We start from the raw sequence: 12,145 nt of genomic DNA on the forward strand, positions 1-12,145 counted from the left end.
CAATGTCAACACAATGGTCATGCCCTTGACCCAACCAGACATTCCCAAGGGGTAGCAGCATAGTGACGATGAACCCCCTTCACTGCATGGCAGCATTACAAGGGGGCGCCCAGTCCAGTATGAGGGACTCGGACTACCTCTACATCCAAGTACTCATCAACACCCAACCCACCACTGTCACAGTCGGCACAAGGGAGAACGCACAACATCCTCATCGAAAAGAAAGCAAAATGGCTAGGCCTCAATATCTTTCCGAGTACACGGATGATCAAGGCCATGAACTCGAAAGCCTCAGACATCATCGTCTTGGCCAAGGGGGTGTCACTACGGGCGGGGATGTGGGTGGGTCAGAATAACTTCATGGTGTCCCCCATGGATGAGTTCTTGTCTTGGGTCTCAACCTCCTAGTGGGAGCACGTGTAGTTGTGTTCCCCCAACACCATGACATATTGTTCCGTAAAAGATCTTACCCTTGTTTTGTGATGGACCAAGGGGGCTTGAGGCTGTGGGTCATTGCCCTCCTGTTTGTGATGCAAGTCAAAGACGCATCACGGAAGGGGCAAAAGACCTTCCTTTTCACCATACGAGAGCCATACCCTAGGAAAGGGGTGGAAGTCAAGGGTGTGCGCTAGCCTGCTTTGCAATGCTTAATTAGGGTGACAATGATGATAACAACCCCATCACTGCAATGGGGGACTGTCGAGGGCAATCAGAGACGTATTAGGGGAGTTGGCTAGGGTGATGCCTACGGAACTCCTAACATGCCTATCTGGCAAGCAAGATGCTGCCTTCTATGACAACTCAATTATCGAGGACCCTTCTTGGGTTTGCAGGTCATTTCCCCCTCTCCTTTTCTCAGTGTTACTTTATCTCTTTCAATGCCGATCTCTATATTGCTAACGCCATGAGCGAGATTACAAGAGAATTTTAGGAATAGTCACCCTATTGTGTGGGACAATTTCTTGACAGTGGCGGGTTGGATCAATTACGTTGATGGTGTAGACGCTCTTCAATGAGATCATTTCTCGCTCGTCATCTTTCGATCTGTTCACGCGTGTCATTTAGAGCTTGTTTGTGACATAATCTGTCACGTGTCATCCAATTGAGCTACGTCTTGGGTCACACGACGATTGATGTCCTTCTCGTCATTGTTTTCTCAAATCACTTTAATATTCCTCGTCATTAACATTGTATTTTAGAGTTTCCCCTCCAGACGTGAAACGAATCGACAATCCCGATCGTCGTGTTACATCAAGCTCCTAACAACCATTAACTTTAATGACCGGGGTTGGGTGTCACCACCTAAGATACATGTGGTGTTCACGCTTAGTGACTCAATCCCCTATTTTGAGTCCAAGTATACACACATGCCCTCACAATAAGCACACATGCCTCTATGCATGTGATAAGCAAAAAATAGGGGTGAATTTTATGCAATTTTAAACCCTTGTCATTGTCAATTTTAGCTTATACAATACTTAGAATCTGTAGTGGTAAGTACGAGTATCGTCCAAGGGAAGCTAGTAAGTTAATTCAATTGATGATCCATTTGGATAATTTGACACTGATAACACCCTAATTTCGGTCTTTATTTCATGCTATTAGCATGATTTATGCATTTAAAAGGCTTAAATTTGGGTTGTTATCATATATTTACACAAAATAATGCTTCCAAGTAATTTCTGATTTTTCCCTAATTTTCTGTTAATTATATGAATTTTTAAGGATTTATTGAAGCTCGAAATAATTATTTTTGGATGAAAATGGCACATTAAAAAGTTTATTTCGACATTTATCAACATGGGAATTAATCAGGGAATTTTCTAGAATTTTCTAGAATTTTTTACGAATTTTTAGGAATTTTCTGGGATTTATTTCAAGAAGAAATGCATTTATTCTATGAAAAAGGGCATATTTATAGGAGAAAAATGTATTTATGCAATTTCTAGATTTTCGGGCCTTTTGCAACGTTTCGTTGCAAAAGACCCTGAAAACAGCTCTGTCGCCACGGCAGGCGTAAAGATCCTATTTAAAATCATTCAGGGTTTTATTGCAATTTTTAATATATATTTTTAATGTTTTAGGAGAAATCGGAGGAGAGAGAGTGCGCTAGGGGCATATACGCAATTACTTTTGGGCGGCCCAAAGCAATTCCAGGCTTTTAAGGACTTTTCTGCAAAAAGGAGGATTCAAAATGCGCCCGCCAATGAGAGAGCGACACGTCATTGCGTGTTTAAAAACGAAACTAATACATAAATCAATTTTAAATCTAATGCATTAAATTGGTTTAAACTTGATTTAGTAATAACTTTTGATCCTGAAGTCCGATTGAGATGATTTTTATGGATTTGTTCGTCTTGATCCTCTTTCTATCTATACGGTTAGATTATTCAGATCTAGCCTACATTGATAGATAAATATTAAGTACTAAACGGGGTAAAATGGTGATTTTTACCTATAACCTAAGTATAAAAGCTGAATTTCGAGAGGGGAGCTCATTCTGGAGGGTGCTTCATCACAGCTGCAAGACAGAGAGGAGTCCCAGCCTGGATCAACAGTTTTGGTATTTTTTTCATTGTATTCAAACTTTTGTGCATTTTGAATGAAATAGGTTAAGTTGTTTGTTTCTTCATCTCCATTCTAGTCTGAACTTCTAAATCGCTTGGCTTGAGCATGTATAAGCCCTGATTAGGATTGAGAGGAGAAATTGAGGAATTTTACCTGGGCATTCAATTGCATTACAAAAGAAAATTATAAAAATTTAGTTTTAATTTTTAGAAGTCTCAATTTACCCCATTTTAGTTCTGAATTATCAATCTGAAAATCAACCCAACTCATTTTAAGAACCCTCTTTCAACCTCTCTAAATGATTTCTTGGATCCTTTAATTAGGATCAAAGAAGGAAATTTAGAGCTCTTAATTCTTCTAATCTTCCCATCTCTCCTACCCCCCTCTCTAAATTCTCACCTAATTAGGGTGACTTGATCCTCATTGAAGATCAAATTCACTCTAATTAGGATCTAAAACACCAAAAATTAAATCAAATTGAAATTCCTACTTGCCTCCCTTGGACGACACTCATACTTATCACTATACATATTAAGTAGAGTTTTATAAATTTTATTGCATAAGCCAAAAATTCACAACGACAAGGGCTAAAAATTTGCGTAATTTTCACCCCTATTTTCGGCTTATCAGACACTAATTAAAGTTAATTTGATCTTGAATGAAGATCAAATCACCCTAATTAAATGAGGAATTTCGAAAGGGAGGTAGGAGAGATGGGATGAGTAGAAGAAATAAGGGGCTCTAAGTTGAATTAATTGATCCAATTAATAGGATCAAAGAATTCAATTAGAGATATTGATAAGAAAATTTAGATGTGTTTTGGTTGGTTCTTTAGGTTCGACAATTCAGTAATAACTACTCTATTGGATAATGAAATGGAAAATTTAATCTTCTACAATGTTAACTTTTTTATAAGTTTTTTTATAGTTTTCTTTTATATGCACTTGGAATAGCCAGGAAATATCTCAATTTCTCCTCTCAATCCTACTCAGGACTTGTACATTTCGGTCAAGCCAAGCGATTTAGAAGTTCAGACATGGATCAAGAAGAACAATCGAGAAATTAAACTAACATCATCCAAAATACACCAACAATTCAAATACAAAGAAGGAAAAAGTACCAAATAGGTTGATCCAAGCTGGAACTCCTCTCTGTCTTGCATCTGTGATAGAGTACCATCAAGAATGAGGTCCCCCTCTCGAAATTTAGCTTTTATACTTTGGTTACATGGTAAAATTTACCATTTTACTCCTATTTAGTAATTAATTTTTATCTATCAATGTAGGCTTGATCTGAATGATCATCATAGAGATAGAAAGAGGGGATCAAGATGAGCAAATCCATAAAAAAGTCATCTCAATCGAACTTCAGGATCAAAAGTTATTAATAAATGAATTTGAAACCAATTTAAGCCATTGGATTGAAATTCGTTTAGTTATTCATTACTTTTTTTAACACGCCATGATGTGTCGCCCTCTCATTGGCGGGTGTATTTTGAATTCTCTTTTTTGCAGAAAATCCCTTTAGAAAGCCTGGAATTGCCTCTGAACGTCGCGCAAAAGTAATTGTGAATATGCCTCTAGCGCATTCTCGCTCTTGTGTTTTTTCCTGAATTCATAAAAATACCATGCATATTTTCTCATAAGTCCCTACCAAAGTTATGTAATGTGTCTATGCCACTACCGAGAGCTGTTTTAAGGATATAATTGCAACTTGTAATTATGAAAAGCCCCTAGAAGAGTAAAAATTTGCTTTAAAACTCATTTTCTTATCATAAATATATCCTTTTCCTCTTTAAAAATTCATTTCTCAATTAAATAAATCTAAAAAATCCAATTAAATCCTAAATAAATTCTAAAAAATTCCAGAAAATTCTAGAAAATTCAATATTTCATCCCCATAATAATTAAGTTCGAACTTAAAATTTAAACCTGCCATTTTCATTTAAAAATAATCATTTCAAGCTCAAATAAATCCCACAAAATTCATAAAATTAACAGAAAATTAGGGAAAAATCAGAAATCACTTGAAACATTAAATGTATGTAAATATATGATAATAAACCCATTTTAAGCTCTTCAAATGCATAAAATTGTGCTAATAGCATGAAATAAAGATCAAATTTAGGGTGTTATCAGCAGGAATGACACCTATTTTTTGATGGTGCATGCCATCAAGGTTCATCGACGACGTCGTCCATGCCACCCGTCATCGTCATTGACAGCCAGGTGAAAGTGCTCGATTATCGTAGTTTGATTTCATCAATTTTTGGTTGTGTTTTCATGTTTTCTGTATTCGTCATCCTGGTTTTCGTCACACTGCGACGCATCTTGTGGCTGCGTTTTCATCATCATTGGAAGGGGCCTCTAGTCCTTTCCCCATTTTCCTTTTTTTATTTTATTTTTACTTTCCCCTTTATTTTGTAATGAGGGGGCCCATTATATAAGGGCCCCCTACTGGACCCTATTCCCCCCTTGTTGACCCACTTAAGGGCCCATCTCTTCCCCCCCTTTATAAGGGAAGAGGGGGGCACCCTAAGAGGCAGACCAGGAAAAAGAAAAGGAATATTGTGTGTTTTGTTTCTCCTGGTCTCCCTTCCTCGCTCAAGAGAAGAATATAGAGGAAGGAGGAAGAGGGAACGTGAGGCAAGGATGAATTGGGGTTGGAATTCGAATCCCCCCCATAATTCTCTACTCAGCTCGTGAATGCCCTCATCTTTGGGGGTCAATTCTCATGTCTGAGGCTGAAACTTCATGCCCTTTGGCACTCTATTGTAGGGAGGAAGGAGGGAGTTAATCTTATTTGAGATTGATCCTCTGGACGCAGCGATACACCACTGAGGCGGGTAATTCGTTGTCCCTTGCGCAGGTCCACCACCAGGCGAACCCCATCCACCGACGGTTGCAAAAAAAAAATTACCGCCCCCGTTGAATTCGTCATGGGCGGAGTTGTCTGTCCTTGGTGATCCAATCGCGGGCCAAGTGAGCATAGACAACCATGGTGAGCTTTTCCGATAGATTAGACAGACAAGGACAGTTCAGTCCTCCGGACCCGTTGAATCCTACGGACTGGACGATCGCCTTGTTCGATCGGGAAAACCGTAGAGATCGACCGATGCAGTTGAGGAAAGAGAAGACACCTACAGATGCCGCCGTTGAACCAAGTTGACGACCCCCACGCCTACAGAAGGAATCCAGTGTCGAAAATTTTGGTTGGGAAGGGGATTCCGCCGTTGGCTCGCTGACTCCCTGCTGGGTCAAAATGACCTCAACGACAGCTTGTTTCTAGTAGTGTGGCACTACCTCCCAGACCGGCGAACGTAGCAGGCTGATAGCTGGTTATCTCCAATCGGCCAACGCTGCTCTCCACACCCAAGGTTGAATTGAGAATCACCGAATGCCAGCCGTTCGACGGGTGACCGTTAGGAAGGGGACCTTCCGTGCCCCTGAACGTTCGCGTCCAACTCTCGATCCACTGCCTGTGGATCAACCTGCTTGTGCTGAAGTGCCTGAAATCATTGCTCGCGTCACCGACCTGAACCCGTACACGCCCGTCCGTCCATAAGGGCAGGCCCAATTCAGGATCACGCTTGAACCGATTTGCCGCGGTCCCACCATATTCCCTTTTCATTCGACCTTTACTTATAGCTTTGACATCATCATTGCTCATCAAGCTGCCATCTGCTATCTGGCGCCTCTCCGCCACCCCAGCTTCGACCGCCGCAGACTGTCAACAAATTCTGCACCACAAGTCATGCGCTGACGAGGTACGCTGTCCTCTCCCATCGCTCGTTTAATTATCCCTTGTAGTAAATTTTTGTCTTGACTCCAGCGTGCTCGGGCTAGGCAGGTGAGAGAGGTTTTGAAAGAAACTACAACATACTTGAGTGTCTTACGGTACGGACAAGACCGTCCGTTACGTGTGAACCCTACGGATTGACTCCGTTCGGTCGTAGACCCCTTCTCCGCTCCGATGAGTTTTGAGAGGCCACCGTCACGGACACCCGACGACCCCGTCCAAGCTTGGAGCTCGGTGCCTTTGTCGAGTCAGAGCCTACACGTACGACACGTAGGACACTGATTCATTGCATCGTAGTCACATCGACACGCCAGACGACGACACCGTTGATGTTCGATACCACCATCCCTTATCGGTACCGAGCCATCATACTCGGTGCCGACGAGACGATGTCTTAGACGACTTCTGACATCACTTTAGGGCCTTACATGATGAAGATTTGAGAAAAGCATTCATGAAGACGTGTTTTTTAACTTATTTTTCTGGGTCATATATCATTACTTTTGATTATTTTCCTCTCTCTTTGGACTGGTCAACCGTTGAGCTATCACGCAACACGTGGCGTCAAGTGTACATGTGGCATGCACATGTCCAATTCTCACTGGAATAAAAGATAAAATGGCTGACGTGATGCATGCTGACATGCCGCCACATCAGTTGTGAGCTAGATATTAAATAATGTATTATTATTCCTTTATTTTGTCTTTTTTAGGCTAACACATGGTGCAACAAGAGCTTTGAATTGCGGATGATGAGAAAAATCTCAGCCAATCATCACATCAAATGCTTAACCCTAACCAAATGACATGACGGCGTTGACACAGACAAGGAGAGAGAAATATTTTGATTAAATTGACGGATAAGAATCATCCAACTTCCATGCTTAATAACCAACAATCCAAAACTCCGAATGAGCTGAAATATTAAGGGTAGCTTTGTCTTTATGTCTTCTATCTATCCATAGGTGGATTATTGATTAAAATCCTTACCCCTTACTAGCTTACTAAATTATTTAGGAGTGTAGGGTTATAAATAGGACCCTGCTACATGGGCAACCGGTTGCCCCAAGGGAATCTTGGGCAACCGGTTACCTCATTTTTTTTGGCGCTCTCTCTCGCCCCTTTCAGGCTCTTTTTTTTTCTTTTCGCTATCCCTCGCGCTCTATTTTTCTCTGCTATCTCTCCTTTTCTCGGGCAACCCGTAATCCCCTCTCTCTCTCTCTCTCTGACTTTACTCTCTCTCTCTCTCTCTAACTATACTCTCTCTCTCTCTCTCTCTCTCTCAGATTCTAAGCAAACCACTTGGTCCTGACTGGATTCTAAGCATACAGAAACCGAAAAGTGTTATTAATGCATTTTAAGTGGATTCTAAATCTTACAGCAGCAGGGATATCCTCCTCAAGATAGTTGTCAAAATCCCAGTTGTACATCTCGACAAGATCAAGTTTCTTCTAGAAGTCCTCTATAGTAGTTGAAAGTCGCTCGTGTAGGTCGAATAACGGCGGAGAAACGGACCTATGACTCTCTTCAAGGATGCTCACTAACCCCCTGCTAAACTGTCCAATCTGACTCGAAACGGCAGAATTCTGACGAGCTTCCAACAGTCTAGAAATCTTAACATGGACATCCTCAAAGCGTTGAGACAGTTGGGCGTCTTCCAATAATTTTGACATTTGGTTAAAGAATTTTTTTGATATCTCCCTCAGTTGACTTTCACTGATATAGCCTGAGACCCTCTCGGTGAGACGAGTTAAAGTTTCAGTCAAATTTGTCACTAGTTGTGACTCCTCCCACGAAGACAGGACATCATTGTTGTCCTCACTAGGTTGTATTGCCAGATTCTGTTCTTCGGGTATGGCAGATCTGTAACCATTAATACGAGCAGATACTATCGTATTATATGGTTTGAAAGAAGCTTTTCCCTCTTCATTTGAGCCCTCTTGGTCAATGCGTGTGCTCAGGCAGGCACCCCTCACTTCAACAATCCACCTGTCGAACCCTCTAGTAGCCATGCTTCGTGCAAATGAGGCCTGAAATAGGGAAAAGAAATGAGAGGAAATGAGCCTAAGCTACCCAAGATGACCAACATCCGAGAAACATAACTAAGTTACCACGAAATTAATGCAAATTATTAGATAAATTACATCATCCAAAGGATTATGATCTCCTCTTCTTATGCCCAGATCCCAGAAGAACAAAATGGGATAAAGCCAAAAGAGTTTATAGGATATTGATATGAAATATTAGATAAATTTGTAAACAAACTAGAGAATTAGGATTTTCTCTTCTCAAGCCCAAATCCCAAATTACCAATCTGGGATAAAGCTAGAGAGACTGGACAATTCGATACGAATTGTCCAGTCTCTCTGGCTTTAAGTTGGAAAAAGTTAATATCAATCCAATCAGCAAAGAAAAATTCAAATGAGAATTGTCAGTTGTACGCATCCCGTGTTACACAAGCATGCTCTCCGTTGTGAGGTAAAGATGAATAAAAATACTCTCATTTAAAGGATTCAGAATGAAGATGTATTCATTGTATAATTTCAGAGTATTTATGCAATAAGATGGATGAAGAAATAGAAAAATAACAAACATTATCTCTCTCTATTGGCTTTAAAAAAGTCGTCGATTTCATCTTTCCAGTAATCACTAACCTGGGCCCGCAACTTCAAGACTTCATGGCTTTCTTGAGAGAAGCGAGACTGCTCTTGAATTACCCACGGAATAGGCGTTGACGGAGTTGACCAAGATACAATCAAACTGTTTTACAAGTTCTGGCGTTGTGCCCTTGCTGACCGCAGCTAGAGCAAGTGACACCCCTCTGCTTCTCTTTACTTTGCAGCTGCTCTGCCATGCTTATGTAGCGCTTGTTCCCTATTTTGGGTCGTCCTTTGCAATGAGCTTTCAACGGATTTCTAACAATATCTTCCTCTAAATCAGATAACGCACAATGCGATGTCTGTAGGTTTCTTTCAATAGTTTCGCCCAAAACAATCATTGATGCCTTGTACAACTGAAATGTGCTCTCGATTCCAATTGAACGGTGTAAAATGGGCTTTGTTAGAGCCATTAGTTCAGAATAAGGTTGATCTTCGGTCATTCCTTGTGTAGCCCTGACTTCAGAGCTGGGTTGCGTAGCCAACGCAGTATCGATGAAGATTGACTGAATATCCACAGTTTCATAGTCCTTTTTCTAGTGTCGATTAAACATTGAGACAGGGCATGATAATATGTTATTGTGGCAAAAACAACACAACATGTGTCTACATACAATACCGAGCCAAATCGCAATCCTACAGGAGCACGTACTTGCTCAACGTAGCTAATGGATATCCTCACAACACGAAATTTGTTTGGAAAGTCTTTGTGACTGATTAGGAAATATCCCTAATCTTTGGAATCATCTACAACACAGGTATATGAAAGCGACATTCCTGATTCAGCTTTGAGAAGAACCTGGGCATAATTTGTCAGTATTTGAAGAGCGTCATTAATTAGAGGATCCATTGTTGCTGCGGCGAACTTGGTGGAAAGGCTAGCTTGGGACAACTTCTCTCGCGATCGTGTTTCGACTACATCAAAACCATAAAGAATGCGCAATAGAGATGAATTCGACAATAATGCGGATTTGATCTGACAGTTGACCATCTCTTGGCGTTGTGTTGAAGACACACCTGCGACGAAGTTGTTATGGGTGTAGGCGAATGCCCACTGCTTCTTTTTTTCCTCGAGAACTCGAAGATAGGATTCTGCCGCTTGCCATTTTGACTTCAATGTTGAAAATTCCATCTCGAATTCATCAACATCTTCAATGGAGCCGACCCTCCAGAAATCATCCATCAATCCGCTGAGATTGGCTCTCAAAGAGCTAGCTAGAGCACGAGTGATATTCTGGGAAATTTGGAATCTGCACAGTAGATGGACTATAGTGGGCCAAATGTCCTTAATAGCTCGGGCCAATTCCATATCGCCATCTGTAAACAATACGATGGGATCGAGATTTGTATATGATCGAAATTGTTGAAGAGCCCAAGAGTAGGAGTCAAATTGCTCATTGGACAAAAGACAACCAGCAGTCAATACTGTCAAACCATGGTTATCGATCAGTGTGAACAACACTGATGGCATAGCCCCGGACACGCCGTCAGAGTCGTCACCATCGTCCCCGACAGCACCTGCTCCAACCCCGGATACGTCTTCGGAGACGTCACCACCGCCCTTGACAGCGCCGGCCGTCCGCGTTCAGCCCGCCCGGCAAGCCAAGGCATCGGTACGCATGCCCGGATTCAAGTATTCCGGGTAATGGACACCGTATCGTTATATTTTACGTCTTTGTTTCTTTACTCGTCTTTGTTTTAGTCATCTCCCTACGTAGTTTACCGACTCGTCATGATCGTATGTAGTGGAGGGAGGTTCATCCTATAAGGATCTCCTTCCCCCCTCCTTCGCTCGTCGTCGGTTCTATTTTCGTCTAGGTCCTAGGATTAGTCCGTTATGTTTTCTTATTTTCACTTTTGTTTTGTGTTTTGGACTTAATGGGCCAACCTTCTCCCTCCCCTATATAGGGGAAGAGAGTTGCCCTAAAGAGACTTAGATGTTGTTTTTTTTAAAAGAAGAACTCCCCTCGTTGGGTTTGGAAAACTGCTCGTTCGTTCTAGGAAGAGAGTTAGGGTTACGCTCGTTGCAGGAAGCAGAAGAATTAGAAGTCGAAGGCGCTGTAGGGGAGGAACCGGAGGCAGAAGAAGAAGGCAAAGAAGCAAGAGGACGAAGGAGGTCGTTGGGGTACCGGCACCCGCCGCCGCGCGCCGCGCGCCACAAGACGCCATCACGCTTGCCGCGGCCACGGCTGAACCGCATCCGGCACCCACGACCGACGAGACGGTCACCGTTCAGTATCTCCGTGGGCGATCCCCTGCTCGCGAGTCACCACCCTGGTCGTGCTCCACGTCCGCTGCGGTTGACTCACACCATGGGCTCCGTCTGCCCTGCCGGTTATGGGACGCCGCTTCCTCGGTGTGACTTGCTGTGCCCCGCAGGCTTCCTTCCCTGGTGACTCCCACGACCCCGACTTGGCTATCTTGGAACACTGGGCGAGCGTAGCATTCGTTGACCCTGCGTTGGTGTTGACTGCTTGCGCGCCGACGAGGAACCGCTACGACGTAGCCACTGTCTCGTGGCAGTTTGACGGTTACCCAACACCATTCTGGCACGTCGAGAGTGCCCAACCAAGCTGCGCTGCCAGCACTCGACGCGATACACTGAGCCCTTGGCCCGGCGTTGACCGTCCGTGATCGTCTGCCACTAGCCAGCCAATCCCCCTGCTCAGAGCGTCAGCGCTGCGTCTGATCGGGGTTTTTCACCGAGCCCGGTCGCGGCGCCCCGGACATCCTACAGCCACATCCCTCGCGCACGTGCCCCATCGTTCCCTCCCGTTTGGGATCAGCCGTGGTATGCTACAGAGGGCGCCCGACGCCGTCCCCCGCCGACACTGACGTCCTCCGTACCCACGCGAATGGTGGCGCTCGACCTGCCGAAAGGTACGCCATTCTCATCGCCCGTCCCTTATTTCTTGTAGTACGCTTTCATTGCCTCCTCCGTGCTCGGGTTAGATATAGGGGAACGAGACAGGCAAGTGGAAACGTACGTCTTAATTGAGTGTCTTTCCCGGTTCTGGTACGAGCCGGTTCGCCTGTCACGTGCGGGCAACCTCCGGCGGGAGATCCCCGTTCGGCGCCGTAGCAACCTCGTCCGTCTAGACGAGGGTCAGGAGGTCCCCTACC

Source organism: Wolffia australiana, chromosome 14 (genome assembly GCF_029677425.1).
Source record: "Wolffia australiana isolate 7733 chromosome 14, ASM2967742v1".
NCBI lineage: Eukaryota > Viridiplantae > Streptophyta > Magnoliopsida > Alismatales > Araceae > Wolffia > Wolffia australiana.